At 43.4% G+C, this 13,690-nt stretch overlaps 1 long non-coding RNA gene across 1 annotated transcript; it reads left to right on the forward strand.

Annotated features, from left to right (window-relative positions):
* Positions 1-1,486: 1,486 nt before the first annotated feature.
* On the forward strand, positions 1,487-10,107 carry LOC112134638 (uncharacterized). The gene is made up of 3 exons (XR_002916005.3): positions 1,487-1,873; positions 7,461-7,601; positions 8,390-10,107. It is a non-coding gene; the product is annotated as an uncharacterized LOC112134638 (long non-coding RNA).
* Positions 10,108-13,690: the final 3,583 nt, after the last annotated feature.

The following is a 13,690-nucleotide window of genomic DNA, read 5'->3' on the forward strand; positions in this document are numbered from 1 at the left end:
GTGGTCTGTGACCCTGAGCCCCTGAGCTGCATTTTACAGTAAAGATTCCTGAGCTGCAGCATCTGACTCATCTCAGAAATATCAATTCTTAAACACTGTGAAAACAGGACCTAGAATGGCTGACACATTAAGGCTTTGTCCTTGTGTCACGCTCTAATATTTTATTTAAAAACTTCAGTAATCATTTTAGTCTCTTTCCAGCAAACTCTTCTCCATAGTAGTCCAGTAGTGGTAGGACAAATTATGGATGTAGTCGTTCAAGGGATTTTGGTCTTTTCCATCTCAAGGCATTGTGTGTTGTCTTGTTCCAGGACTGGTTTGGCTGGGACAAAGTTAGAATTGCCTGAAGATTTAGGCACATTCAGAGTGTTGTGTCCGTGGAGATTTAGGAGGGGGTGGCCTTTCTGGTCTTCACACTTCCGTCCTCTCCACTTCCATCTGGCATCCCATGCGTTGTCCCCTGCACGTCTGGAAGACACAGGGTGCTGCTGCCTCCTGGTCTTTGCTTTTGTAGGGCCTTCTGTGCAGGACACTTGGCCTCAAAGCCCGGAGGGAGCCAGTCCAGCCCGAGCTCCCTTGTACCTTCCGTAGAGGCCTTCCTTGAAGATGCATCTAAAGTGTCAGCCTTATCAGTGTTTGTTAAGCTTATTCTTTTAAAGTAAGCTTCCTGACAACATGAAATTGTTGGGGTTTTCTGGAGTTGTTTGCTTTGTATGGGATTTGCTTTATCCCCAGGCCAAACAGCACATGACACACGACAGCCACTTAAGACAGTGTGTCACTCGTGGTTAGAGTCCTTTGATGTTTCTGCCCTATGGACCCTATTTGAAGACTATGTTGTAATATCAAACAATACAAGGAGGCACATTATACAGAAAATGCTCATATGTTTATGAATTTTGACCAAAATAAATATGAAATCTTATATTAAAAGAGGTGTGTTTTTTGTTTTCTCCCTGTTCTCCCCTCCTCCTGTGAATCAGCTCTGAGTGACAGGAGGCCAGGCTGTGCTCCTTCTAGGACTCCTTCCTTCCTTCCTCCCCTCCCTGCCTTCAGGCTTGGCCTGCTGGGGGTGTTTCCTGCATCCGAGTCCCCGGAGTTTAAAGTGCCAGGTTCCTGGGGACTGGAATTCATACTTCCTTCCCCCCTCTCTCTTCTGCCTGCCCCTCCGTCTGGGGACAGGGACACCAGTGCTGGCCTGGCTCACCCACAACCTCTCAGGAGGGTTCTCTGGGCAGCCAGGTTCCTGCATCCTGCTCTGATAGCTGTCGGGGGAGAGTCAGTGGGTCCCTGAGAGGCAGCTGGCCCTGGTCGCTGGGGGAGTCCCGTGGACACTTTCCTGCGGCTTCCTCCAGCCCTGGGCCGACCTTCACTTTCTCTGCCCTGGCCTTCCGTGCATCCCCATAAGTGTACCCAGGTTGCTCAGCCCTGCAGTCACATGAGAGGCCCATATCCCGCTCCCCTTACCCTGGAGAACCCCTCTCCCTCTCGCCCACAGCTCCCAAGAGGCCCAGGCGTGGCCCCATGCTATCCACCTTCCTCAGAGCGGGGGTGGGGCTGCTCTGGGGCTTGCCCCCGCCCTGCCCATGGGATTCTGGGCCTCACTTGGAGCCCTGGGCTGGGCTGGGCTGAGCTGCAGGGAGGCTGAGCAGCCTGTAGAGGGCAGCACACGCGCGGCTTCCCAGCCAGCCGCCCTGAGGGACGTGGAGGGGAGGCAGCCAGTCCTGGAAGGGCCTGGGCTTGGACCACATGGCTTCCCCCAGGGTGAGAGCCGCTTGTCCTCCCACCGTTTGCTTTCTCCTGATGATCAGGTTCCAGGAGTTATCAAAGAATAGCCTCTGAGCTGCATGGAGAAAGCCATGGAGACAGCCAGGTGAGTTGGGAGTCTGCTCAGAAAGGGCAGAGGGTCCCACAACAGGCCCAGAACCCAGTGGGGGAACCTGGAGAGCCCCCTGCGTGGGCGAACCTACTGCTCCATCGCCCACCCACCTCCAGTCCACAGAGATCCCGCCCACACTGCCTGGCCTCCCTGGCACCCAAGGCGCTGCCAGGAGTCAAGGTCACCAGAGAATCTGCCCTCAGAGAGGGCTGAGAACCCACCCGGGGAGTATGGATGAACCCTACAGAGGCAGAAAGCAAAATGGGTGAGAGCCCGAGGGAGGGAGAGAGAGCGGCTGCAGCGGGAGCTCAGAGGAGGGAGGAGGCTGCCTGGGCTGCGCTTGTCATGGGAGCAGGTCCCAGGGCGGCCACTTCTGCATCTGTGGAAAGCACAGGGCTTGGGGCAGGGGACCTCTGTTTACACCCAGCTCAGCCTCGTTCCCTGAGGCTGGAACAGAGGTCGGTGGGGGCAAACAGACCCTGAGCAAGAAGCAAACCCGAAGACAGAGCAACCCTGCCCAGATCTGGGGCCTATGAGGGTATGAACCTAAAATATCTGAGACAGGTCTCAATCAAGTTAGAAAGTTTATTTTGCCAAGGTTAAGCAAGCGGCCATGACACAGCCTTAAGCCATCCTGACAACATGTGCCCAAGGTGATTGGCATCAGCTTCCTTTTGTATATTTTAGGGTGACATGAGACATTCATCAATATGTATAAGATGTACATTGACTTGGTGCAGAAGGGCGGGACAACTGGAAGTGGAGGCTTCCAGGTCATAGGTAGATAAGAGACAAAAGGTTGCATTCTTTTGGGTCTTCGATCAGCCTTTCATTGAATACACAACATATATGTAAGAGGGTAGAGGTAGAGGAATAGTCACTTATGCCTTTGGCTCAGTGAATCTGCATTTTTACATAAACAATAGGGCGGAGGAAGCAGATATGCAGTCTCAGGTGAGCAGAGGGATGACTTTCTGTCCCACACCTGTGAAGATCAGCTATCAATGTACATTGCCAGGGTGAAACTCAGCATAACTGTTTTAAGGTAAGGATCTTGAGGCCCACAAATAATTTCCTTGTGGGCAAATTGGGAGGGAGCTATGTAGATTTTCTATCCTTGTAGCTATCTTATTTAGAAGTAAAGTGGGAGGCAGGTTTGCTTGACACAGTTCCCTGCTTGACTTTTCCCTTTGGCTTAGTGGTTTTGGAGTCCTGGTATTATTTTCTTTTTAGAAGAGATTAAATGAGATGTGTGTGCAATGCACTGCACACCACCTTCCTCAGAGACAGAGAGGGCCCAGAATTCGAGTCTGTGTTTCGTATAGCCTCATTTAAAGAACATGAAAAGAAACAGATGACATTCACTGATACTCATTCATCCTTTTCATCTGAGACCCTTCAGCTTTTAGGTGTCTGTGTAAGACAATGGAGAATCTCCTTAGTCAGAGTCAGGAGTCCTGGATTCCAACACTGACCCTGAGAAGCAGCCAGCTGTGGGACCTGGCACAGGACACCTCCCCTCCATAGAAATGAAGATAAACCTCCCATCCTGTAGAGTTCACTGATTCTCTGTCCCTGTTTGCTCACTGAGGCATAAGTTACATGCAGTAAACTGTTCACTTTAAAAGAAAAAAGAAAAACAGGGTCTCACTGTGTCGCTCAGGATAGAGTGCAGTGGTGCAATCTCAACTCACTGCAACCTTGGTCTCCTGGGCTCAAGTGATCCTCCCACCTCAGCCTCCTGAGTAGCTGGGACTAGGTGCACACTACGACGCCTGGCTAATTTTAGTATTTTTGGTAGATATGGGATTTCCCCATGTTGCCCAGGCTGGTTTCGAACTCCTGAGCTCAAGCGGTCTGCCCACCTCAGCCTCCCACAGTACTGGAATTACAGACGTGAACCACTGCACCCGGCCTCAACTGTTCACTTTTTAAGTGTTTCATTTCATCTATGACAACTGTGTACTCACATGTAACCATTATGCAATCAAGACACAGAAGATTCCCACCACCCCCAGAAAAATCCTTTTCTGCCCCTTTTAGGCAATTTCCACCACCTGGACAAGAGACAGCTACTTCCTCACTGGCTTTTAGGAGACTAATGACTTTCATATATCTGAAGGTACTTAGGAAAATCTCAAGTAAAAGCGTATTCCAAGAATGTAAATGTGTTCAAAAATAAGGTACCATACCAACAGTATCAATAAGCAAACATCATATAGTCTCAATGGAGGCTGAAAAGGCATTTAGGATAATTAGACACCTGTTCTGGCTCTTAGAACGGAATAGGAGGACACTTCACAATGATAAGAATTTCTGTAAGAAAACAAGAGCCAATTAATGGTGAAAGGCCTAGGTTTTCCCAGTGAAATCAAATGAAGATCAAAATGCCTGCCTTCTCTAAACACCCTTCCTCGTCCTGAGAGTTCTAACCTATGCAACAAGACATAGAACAAAAACAGAGACAGGTCTCCTGAAAGAGAGAAGAAAAAAAAAATCACAATATTCAGTATGATTGTATACTTAAGAACTGTAAGTTATAACAATAGTAATTTAAAACATGTATATGTGGATGAATGTGCACAAAATATAGCAGATAACCATTTAGAAAATGTATTTACAAGAGCATTCATTTCATAAGGGTTACAGAACACATAATATACAAAGCAACAGCCTTAGTAAGAAATAGCAATAATTGGAGTGGAGTAGGGGGAGAGAGAGCATTATGAAAAATAGCGCATTTTATTATAATTGTTTTACTATGTCCCTACTAATGTGGGAAGTCCCTTAGAGCAGGTACTGCATATTTTAATCTTGCCATACATTTTGCCTGGTACAAAATCAATTCTCACTAAATACTTGTAAAATCATTGTATGCAGGAGGTAATAAACATTTTCTGTTATTGTTACTCCTCATTAGGTAACTCATTCCTGGCTGGACATGGTAGTTCATGCCTGTAATCCCAGCACTTTGGGAGGCCGAGGCAGGTGGATCGCTTGAGTTCAGGAGTTCGAGACCAGCCTGGGCAATACAAAAAACATTGTTCCTACAAAAATTAGCTAGGCGTGGTGGCCTGTGCCTGTAGTCCTAGCTACTCAGGAGGGTGAGGTGGGAGGATCTCTTGAGCCCAGGAGGTCGAGGCTGCAATGAACCATGATTGTGCCACTACACTCCAGCCTGGGCAACACAGTGAGATCCTGTCTCAAGAAAACAAAAACAAAAACAAAAAAAACCTCTTTCTTCTAGGTAGAGTTTGTGCCTTCACAGTGGTTTTTAATGCTGATTCATAATAGAATCTCTTAGGGAGCTGTAAAATATATGCTGGGTCTACAGAAAAGATTTTTGACATGAGTGGAAGATAAGCCATTTCAGCATACATATGATAACTATAAAACAAGAACCAAATGGAAATTTTAGAACTGAAAATTCCACTCTCTGAAATGAAAAATTTATGTGGATTTTCTTAAGAGAGATTGAACAGGGCTGGGTGCGGTGGCTCACGCCTGTAATCCAAGCACTTTGGGAGGCCGAGGTGGGTGGATCACCTGAGGTCAGGAGTCCAAGACCAGCCTGGCCAACATAGTGAAACCCTGTCTCTACTAAAAATACAAAAAATTAGCTAGGTGTGGTGGCAGATGCCTGTAATCCCAGCTACTTGGGAGCCTGAGGCCAAATTGCCTGAACCCAGGAGGCGGAGGTTGCAGTGAGCCGAGATCATGCCACTGCACTCCAGCCTGGGCAACAAGAGCAAACACTCTGTTTCAAAAAAAAAAAAAAGAAAGAGAGAGATTGAACATTATAGAAGAATGAGTGAACTTGAAAAGAGATCAATAGAAACCATTCCATCTGAAGTACATGGGAAAATGGGACTGAAAGAAAACAAGGAAGTGAGTCTCAGTGACCTGTGGTACAATATCACGCACCACACATGGAACCAGGGACCAAGAAGAAATGGCTGGAAAAGATGAGGAAAAAAATGGTTGATTTATTTTCAAATGTAGTGAAAAAACATCAACTTAACGATTCAAAAAGCTTATAAACCCCTCAGAAAAATAAATGTAAAGAAAACCCTACCTGGACACATCATAGTCAATCATACAGAGCAAATTTTGTGCATTCACAGGGAACAAAGATATGAATGACAGCTGACCCAAAACAATGGAGGCTCAGGATGTGTGAAATGGTGAAAGAAACCTGTTGACCCATTATTCACACCCAGTGAAAACATCCTTTAAAAACAAAGGAGAAAGGAATAAATTGTAAGAGATTGTATTTTCCAAATTTGACCACAACAATAAATGTAACCAGAATAAACAAACCAATTAAAAGGAAGTTTCCCCAACTGGAAAAAAAAGCAAGCAGAAATTATAAACTATGTAAAATATATGCACCTTAAATATAAAGCTTCAGATAGATTGAAAGTAAAAGATGGGAAGAGATATAAAACACAACTGTAAAGCATGAGAAAGCTAGTGTGGCTTTCTTCATGTCAAAGAAAGTAGATTCAAGATAGGGCATATTAGCAAAGATAAGGAGGGATGTATAATGATAAGAGGATCAATTCATCAGAATGACATAATACTAAAAAAAAGTGTGTATCTAATATGGATGCAAAGAAGGGAACAACAGACACTGGGGCCTACTTAAGGGTAGAAAGTGGGAGGAGGGAGAGGATCAGAAAAAATAACTATTAGGTACTAGGCTTAGTACCTGGGTGATGAAATAATCTGTACAACAAACCCCCATGACACAAGTTTACCTATATAATAAACTTGGACACGTAGCCCTGAACCTAAAATAAAGTTTAAAAATGTATTAAAAATATGTGTGTACCTAATAACAGAGCTTCAAAGATTTGCAGCAGAAACGGACAGAATTAGTGAGAGAAATGGACAAATGCATGATCATAGCTAGAGATTTTTAACATCCCTTGCTGAACAACTGATAGAACCAGTAAAAAAAAATCAATGAAGTCATAGACAATCTGAAAAAATTATCAACCACCTTGAGCTAATAAACATTTATAGAGTACTACACTGAACAACTATAGAATGTTCATTCATTTTGAGTGCATATAGTATGTTCACTAAGGTAGACCCTATTCTGGGCCTTAAAAACAGTCTTGATAAATTCAAAAGAATTGAAATTGTACAGAATATATTCTTTAGGTTGCAGAGGAATTGAATTAGATATCAGTAAGAATAAGAGATATAGAAAAGACTATCATATTGCAATTTAAACAACCATGGGCCAGAGAAGAAACCTTATGGAAATCAGAAATATTTCAAACTAAATGATAATGCAAAATATCAAAATTGATAGGATGTAACTACGGGACATAGAGAGTATGAGTGCTTATATTAGTAAAGAAAAAAAGACAGAAAACAATGATCCAGGCTTCCACTTAAAAGCTGGAGAAAGAAGAGCAATATAAACCCAGAATAAGTATAAGAAAGGCAATAATCAGGAGAGGAAAACTATAGAATAGGAAACAGGAACACCCTGAAAATAATAAAGAAATTAACACAGACAGCATAGCTATTTGAAAAGAATAGTAACATTTATAAATCTGTGTTTCAGAAGAAAACCGTAGGATTAGATTAACCTGTGATTCCTGGCTGGCCACGAGGTCACCCATGGCATGGAGCTGCCCACAACGCCCTTCTCAGCATGAAGCATCCTGAAAAATTCAGGGCCAGGTTCTCCAGGATTGGGGAGTTGGTAAGTAGAAAGGAGGACTGAAACCAGCCCAATTGTCCCATAGAGCTGATGTTTATGGTTTCTTTGAAAAAACATAGAGATTTATCCTCCCGGTGTTAAAACTTGAGAAAGTTATGTTTGTCTTAACTGAGTTCCTTTATCAGGAAACCCACCATCAAGCTTCCCAGACAGTATCAAGGAGCTGAAACTTCCTGAGATCACTGCATCTGAACAGTGAGAGATGCCAGGCCCCTCATCACCATAATTGCCTAACCAACCACATGCTTCCTGTTGACCAGCCTCTCTTCCTTACCTGCTCTCTAATTCCTGTTTTCCTGCACATGGTTACCTTCTTTACCCCTCTCTAGTTCCTGTTTTCTCACACACGTTTACTTTCCTTGCCCCTCTCTAATTCCTGTTTTCCAGCATTTGGTTACATTTCTTCTCTGCTATATAATCCTTTAATTTTCCCTGGGAATACTTGTTGTCTCAGTGATTGGCCATCTGTGCATCAAGCAGCAGGACCTAGGCCAAAACTCTGGTGTTTCAGTAACAAGAATAGCTTACCACCTATGGACAATTTTCATGCCTGTGTCTCTATGGGTTGCTCAGAAAGTTCACCACAACAACTAATATAAACTACATACCAGGAAATTCATCAAAATTACTACTACTTTTTGTCATTCCTCCATCTAAAGATGCTTCAAGCCCAACATCTAGAAATCTCAACTGACTGTCCTCTGGACTAAAAACTGGGCTTGTATCATTTGCTCCAACCATTAACCTTTACTTTTCTTTTGTTTCCATAGAAATGCCTCTTATTAAATACCTGACTGACCACACCATATAGAGGCCTAACCTAGGTGAAAGACCACCTGTAACATCACCTCCTGGTAGGAAGAATCAATATCGTGAAAATGGCCATACTGCCCAAGGTAATTTATAGATTCAATGCCATCCCCATCAAGCTACCAATGACTTTCTTCACAGAATTGGAAAAAACTACTTTAAAGTTCATATGGAACCAAAAAAGAGCCCACATTGCCAAGTCAATCCTAAGCCAAAAGAACAAAGCTGGAGGCATCACACTACCTGACTTCAAACTATACTACAAGGCTACAGTAATCAAAACAGCATGGTACTGGTACCAAAACAGAGATATAGATCAATGGAACAGAACAGAGCCCTCAGAAATAATGCTGCATATCTACAACTATCTGATCTTTGACAAACCTGAGAAAAACAAGCAATAGGGAAAGGATTCCCTATTTAATAAATGGTGCTGGGAAAACTGGCTAGCCATATGTAGAAAGCTGAAACTGGATCCCTTCCTTACACCTTATACAAAAATCAATTCAAGATGGATTAAAGACTTAAATGTTAGACCTAAAACCATAAAAACCCTAGAAGAAAACCTAGGCATTACCATTCAGGACATAGGCATGGGCAAGGACTTCATGTCTAAAACACCAAAAGCAATGGCAACAAAAGCCAAAATTGACAAATGGGATCTAATTAAACTCAAGAGCTTCTGCACAGCAAAAGAAACTACCATCAGAGTGAACAGGCAACCTACAAAATGGGAGAAAATTTTCACAACCTACTCATCTGACAAAAGGTTAATATCCAGAATCTGCAATGAACTCAAACAAATTTACAAGAAAAAAACAAACAACCCCATCAAAAAGTGGGCAAAGGACACGAACAGACACTTCTCAAAAGAAGACATTTATGCAGCCAAAAAACACATGAAAAAATGCTCACCATCACTGGCCATCAGAGAAATGCAAATCAAAACCACAATGAGATACCATCTCACACCAGTTAGAATGGCGATCATTAAAAAGTCAGGAAACAACAGGTGCTGGAGAGGATGTGGAGAAACAGGAACACTTTTACACTGTTGGTGGGACTGTAAACTAGTTCAACCATTGTGGAAGTCAGTGTGGTGATTCCTCAGGCATCTAGAACTAGAAATACCATTTGACCCAGCCATCCCATTACTGGGTATATACCCAAAGGATTATAAATCATGCTGCTATAAAGACACATGCACACGTATGTTTATTGTGGCATTATTCACAATAGCAAAGACTTGGAACCAACCCAAGTGTCCAACAATGATAGACGGGATTAAGAAAATGTGGCACATATACACCATGGAATACTATGCAGCCATAAAAAATGATGAGTTCACGTCCTTTGTAGGGACGTGGATGAAATTGGAAATCATCATTCTCAGTAAACCATCGCAAGAACAAAAAACCAAACACCGCATATTCTCACTCATAGGTGGGAATTGAACAATGAGAACACATGGACACAGGAAGGGGAACATCACACTTCGGGGACTGTTGTGGGGTGGAGGGAGGGGGGAGGGATAGCATTGGGAGATATACCTAATGCTAGATGACGAGTTAGTGGGTGCAGCGCACCAGCATGGCACACATATACATATGTAACTAACCTGCACATTGTGCACATGTACCCTAAAACTTAAAGTGTAATAATAATAAATAAATAAATAAAATAAAATAAAGTGATTATAAAACTTTAAAAAAAAATCACCTCCTAAAATGAGATACAACTGCCTAACTGGATAAAACTCTTCTCATGACTAAGAGACTTATTCAATAAGATATGGGGCAATATAGTTAGACTTATGTCTGGTCTCTTGCAATTTATGTTCCTGTTTTCCTTTATAGGTCTCTTGCCACTCAGTTACTAACCTCATTCTTCTCTCCACAGCCATCAACTCAACTTTTAATACATGAAACTTCTCGGGAAGTTCCAGATGAGGGAAATGAGGGGGTTAAAATATGCTATTTTAGCATATTGACTATTTAAGTTAAAGATACTTGAAAAACAGCAAGTGTGAAAAGATCACGCCCTGTGAGTGGGACAAGGGAAGTTTTCCAATTTCATAAAGACACCAGCTACTGGGTTTAGGGCCCAAACTTATCCAATATGACCTCTTCTTAAGTAATTATATCTGCAAAGAACCCATTTCTAAATAAGATCACATTCACAGGTATCAGAGTGTAGGGCTTCAAAATATGCTTTAGGGGGACACATTCAACCCATAAAAGCATACCAAGAAAATATGGTCCATGTACAGGGAAAGAAGAAATTGACAGATACCTGGGGAAGTTCAGACATTGGACTTTTTGGGCAAATGCTTTAAATCAACAATCTTAAATATGCTCAGATATTTAAAGGACGTGCATGTGTGTGTGTGAGTGTGTGTGTGTGTGTATGTGTGTTCTAGAAGATTGCGGAGGATTAAAACAGTAGCTCGCAGCCCGTGGCTTCCAGGATGAGGCTGAGGAGTCCATGGGCAGGAGCTGGAGGGAAATATTCTAGGGAAACCCAGAGCAGCACCTACACCTTTCTTTTGGGGAAACATCGATGCATCTATAGATATCTATACATACCTGTATGCACATATAGAGAATATCCATAAAGAGATACGAATTATTAAAAGGTCCCCAGTGGAAATCCTGGGGCTAAAAAAAATAAAGTAGCTGAAGTAAACAACACAGCAGAGGGATTCCACAGCAGATTTGATCAGGCAGAAGAAGGAATCTGCTAATTTGAAGATAGGAGAAAAGAACAGGCCAGAGAGCCTCTGTGGTGTGCACGGAGGGCAGGAACTGCTTCACAAAAGCACACCTTCCCTTGCTTGTCTTTTCTCACACTAGAGAAAGCAGTAGATGATCCTGTCTTTGAAGAGTGTGTTGTTAACATCAAGCATAAGAAGATGGTAATTAGGGGTAAAATCCTGAGGTATGTATGATTTAATGACCAAATTAACTATGGGAACTTACTTAAGATGTGTAGAGGTTTTGTTTGTTTTTCTTTTTGCCCCTGTCCTCCCATTCTTCCTTGAAACAGCTCTGAGTAACACAGGCTGTGTTCTTGCTGTGACTCACACCTCCCTGCCTTCTCTTCCTGCAGGCTTGATGAAGTCGGTGGGGGGTTGTTTCCTGCCTTGGACTCCCTGGAATTTAAAGTGACAGAGTCTTGGGGACTGGAATTCAGCACCTCCTTCTTCCTCTCCCTGTGGGGACAGGGACACCAGCACTGGCTTGGCTCACCCACAGCCTCCCCTGGGGTTCTCTGGCTGCACCTGGGGCTTCTGAGTGCTGCAGTCCAGCTCTGATGGAGCTGTCAGGGAAGAGGCAGTAGGTCCCTGAGAGTTGAACTGGCCCTGGTTGCTGGGGAAGTCCTGGTTCTGGGGGAGTCCCATGGTCCCTCTCCTGTGGCTTCCTCCAGCCCTGGGCAGACCTTCACTTTTTCTCCTTCAACCCTTCCTGCATCCTCATCAGTGGGCCCAGGTTGCTCAGACCTGGAAGCACCTGGGAGACCCATTTCCCACTCCCCTTGCCCTGGAGGACCCGCTCTCCCTCTCATCCACAGCTCCTGGGAGGCCCAGGCATGCCCCCCACTGTCCACCTCCCCTAGAGGAGAGATGGGGCTGCTCTGTGCTCCCCACTGCTTCCCTCCTGCCCTGCCCATGAGCTCCTCAGCCTCACTTGGAGTCATGGGCTGTGAGCTATGGTTTGAATCCTCCACAATCCTCCAGTCTCATCTTTCCTCCTCTTATTGTTGACCATGCTTTTCCTCCTACTCAATTCTCCCTTTTTTTCTTCCCTTTTCCTCCAAGTCAACACTAGGTAGGGCTCTACGTGTGTGACCCTTCATTACAGGCGACCCTTGTTCTTCAACTCTGTGCCCTTTTTCCTGACATTTGGCCTCTACCCTGAGCCCCCAAAACATACGGTCAATAAAATTCTGTGAGTCCCACTCCAAAGATGGAGAGGATGGCCTATGTTCTTGAGATGGGCAAAGGTGAGAGTTCAGTGTCATGCTCCACCCAAATACCAGCCCCTATCCCCAAAACCTCAATCACCATTATGCTGAGGGCAAAGAAGTTGTGAATATTTGTGAATACATCTTTGGCCAAATTTCTAATCACCTTCATTAGGTGGCTTCCTAGAAGAAGTAGAATATCACACACACACACACACACACACACACACACACACACACACAGCTGTGATTCCTACCAACAGTGCATCACTTTAGATTTGACATCACTGCTCTTTGATTTTCACTTTTGCTAACTAGGAAATAATTAATTGACCTCGATATGCAATTCTCTGCTTATTGAATTGTGTCCCGTGTATTGATGTGTTGTTTGAATTTCTTTGTTCAAGCTGAATTTTTTAGGATTTGTGTATTGTCTGGGAAGACAGACTGCATGCTTCCCAAATACTAATAACAAATTTCTAGTCTTTTTAATTTGCCTCTTCTTTTTGTCTTAGATTTTAATGTACAGAAGTTTTAAATTTTAAGTAGTTGAATCTATAGGTACACTTATTTTTTTTTATGGTCATAAACTTAGAAAGTCCTTTGCCCAACATAAAATAAGAGAACTCTAATTTCTTAGGGAGATTTTTATTAAATGATTAGATTTGTAGCATATAGCTGTATAAAATAAGACTATCTCTAATTTCTTAGGGAGGTTTTATTAAATGATTAGATTTGTAGCATATCATCGTGTAAAGTACATGGACATTATTTTTGATATAGAAAGTGTAGTGTTCCCCTTCATTGTTCTGAGTTACTCTCATCTGTCCAACCCCAGTAAGCCACTGATTATTCCCTTTCTCTGAACTTTGTGGTGTTTATGGAAGCTTCATTCCGTAGCATGAAGGTGTCAATCATTAATCTCAGGTGGTTAGTCCTCAGGCATCTCCCTGCTCTGAGCTGAGGGGTGTGGTAGTGTTGAAAGTTGCAGTGCTCTGATCACGTGGTTGGTTCCACTGGCAACCAGCCCCTCTCCTGCAAGAGCCACCTCATCAGTATCAACTCAGGAATGCTGGAAATCATTTTATGAATAAAAAATAAAGCCCCTCTCACCACAATTACTCAAGAAACTTCAATATTTTAAAGCTCTGTTCCCAGAGCCAGGAGCAGAGAAAAAAAAATAGATGTTCCTTATTATATCCCAGCCATGAATACCAGGAGAGAGGATCACTGGGGCCATTTCAGAAGCTGTTTACCATGGGCTCCATGTGCGCTCAGGGAAGGGTCATGGTCAGAAA

Source organism: Pongo abelii, chromosome 7, assembly GCF_028885655.2.
Source record: "Pongo abelii isolate AG06213 chromosome 7, NHGRI_mPonAbe1-v2.0_pri, whole genome shotgun sequence".
Taxonomy (NCBI): domain Eukaryota; kingdom Metazoa; phylum Chordata; class Mammalia; order Primates; family Hominidae; genus Pongo; species Pongo abelii.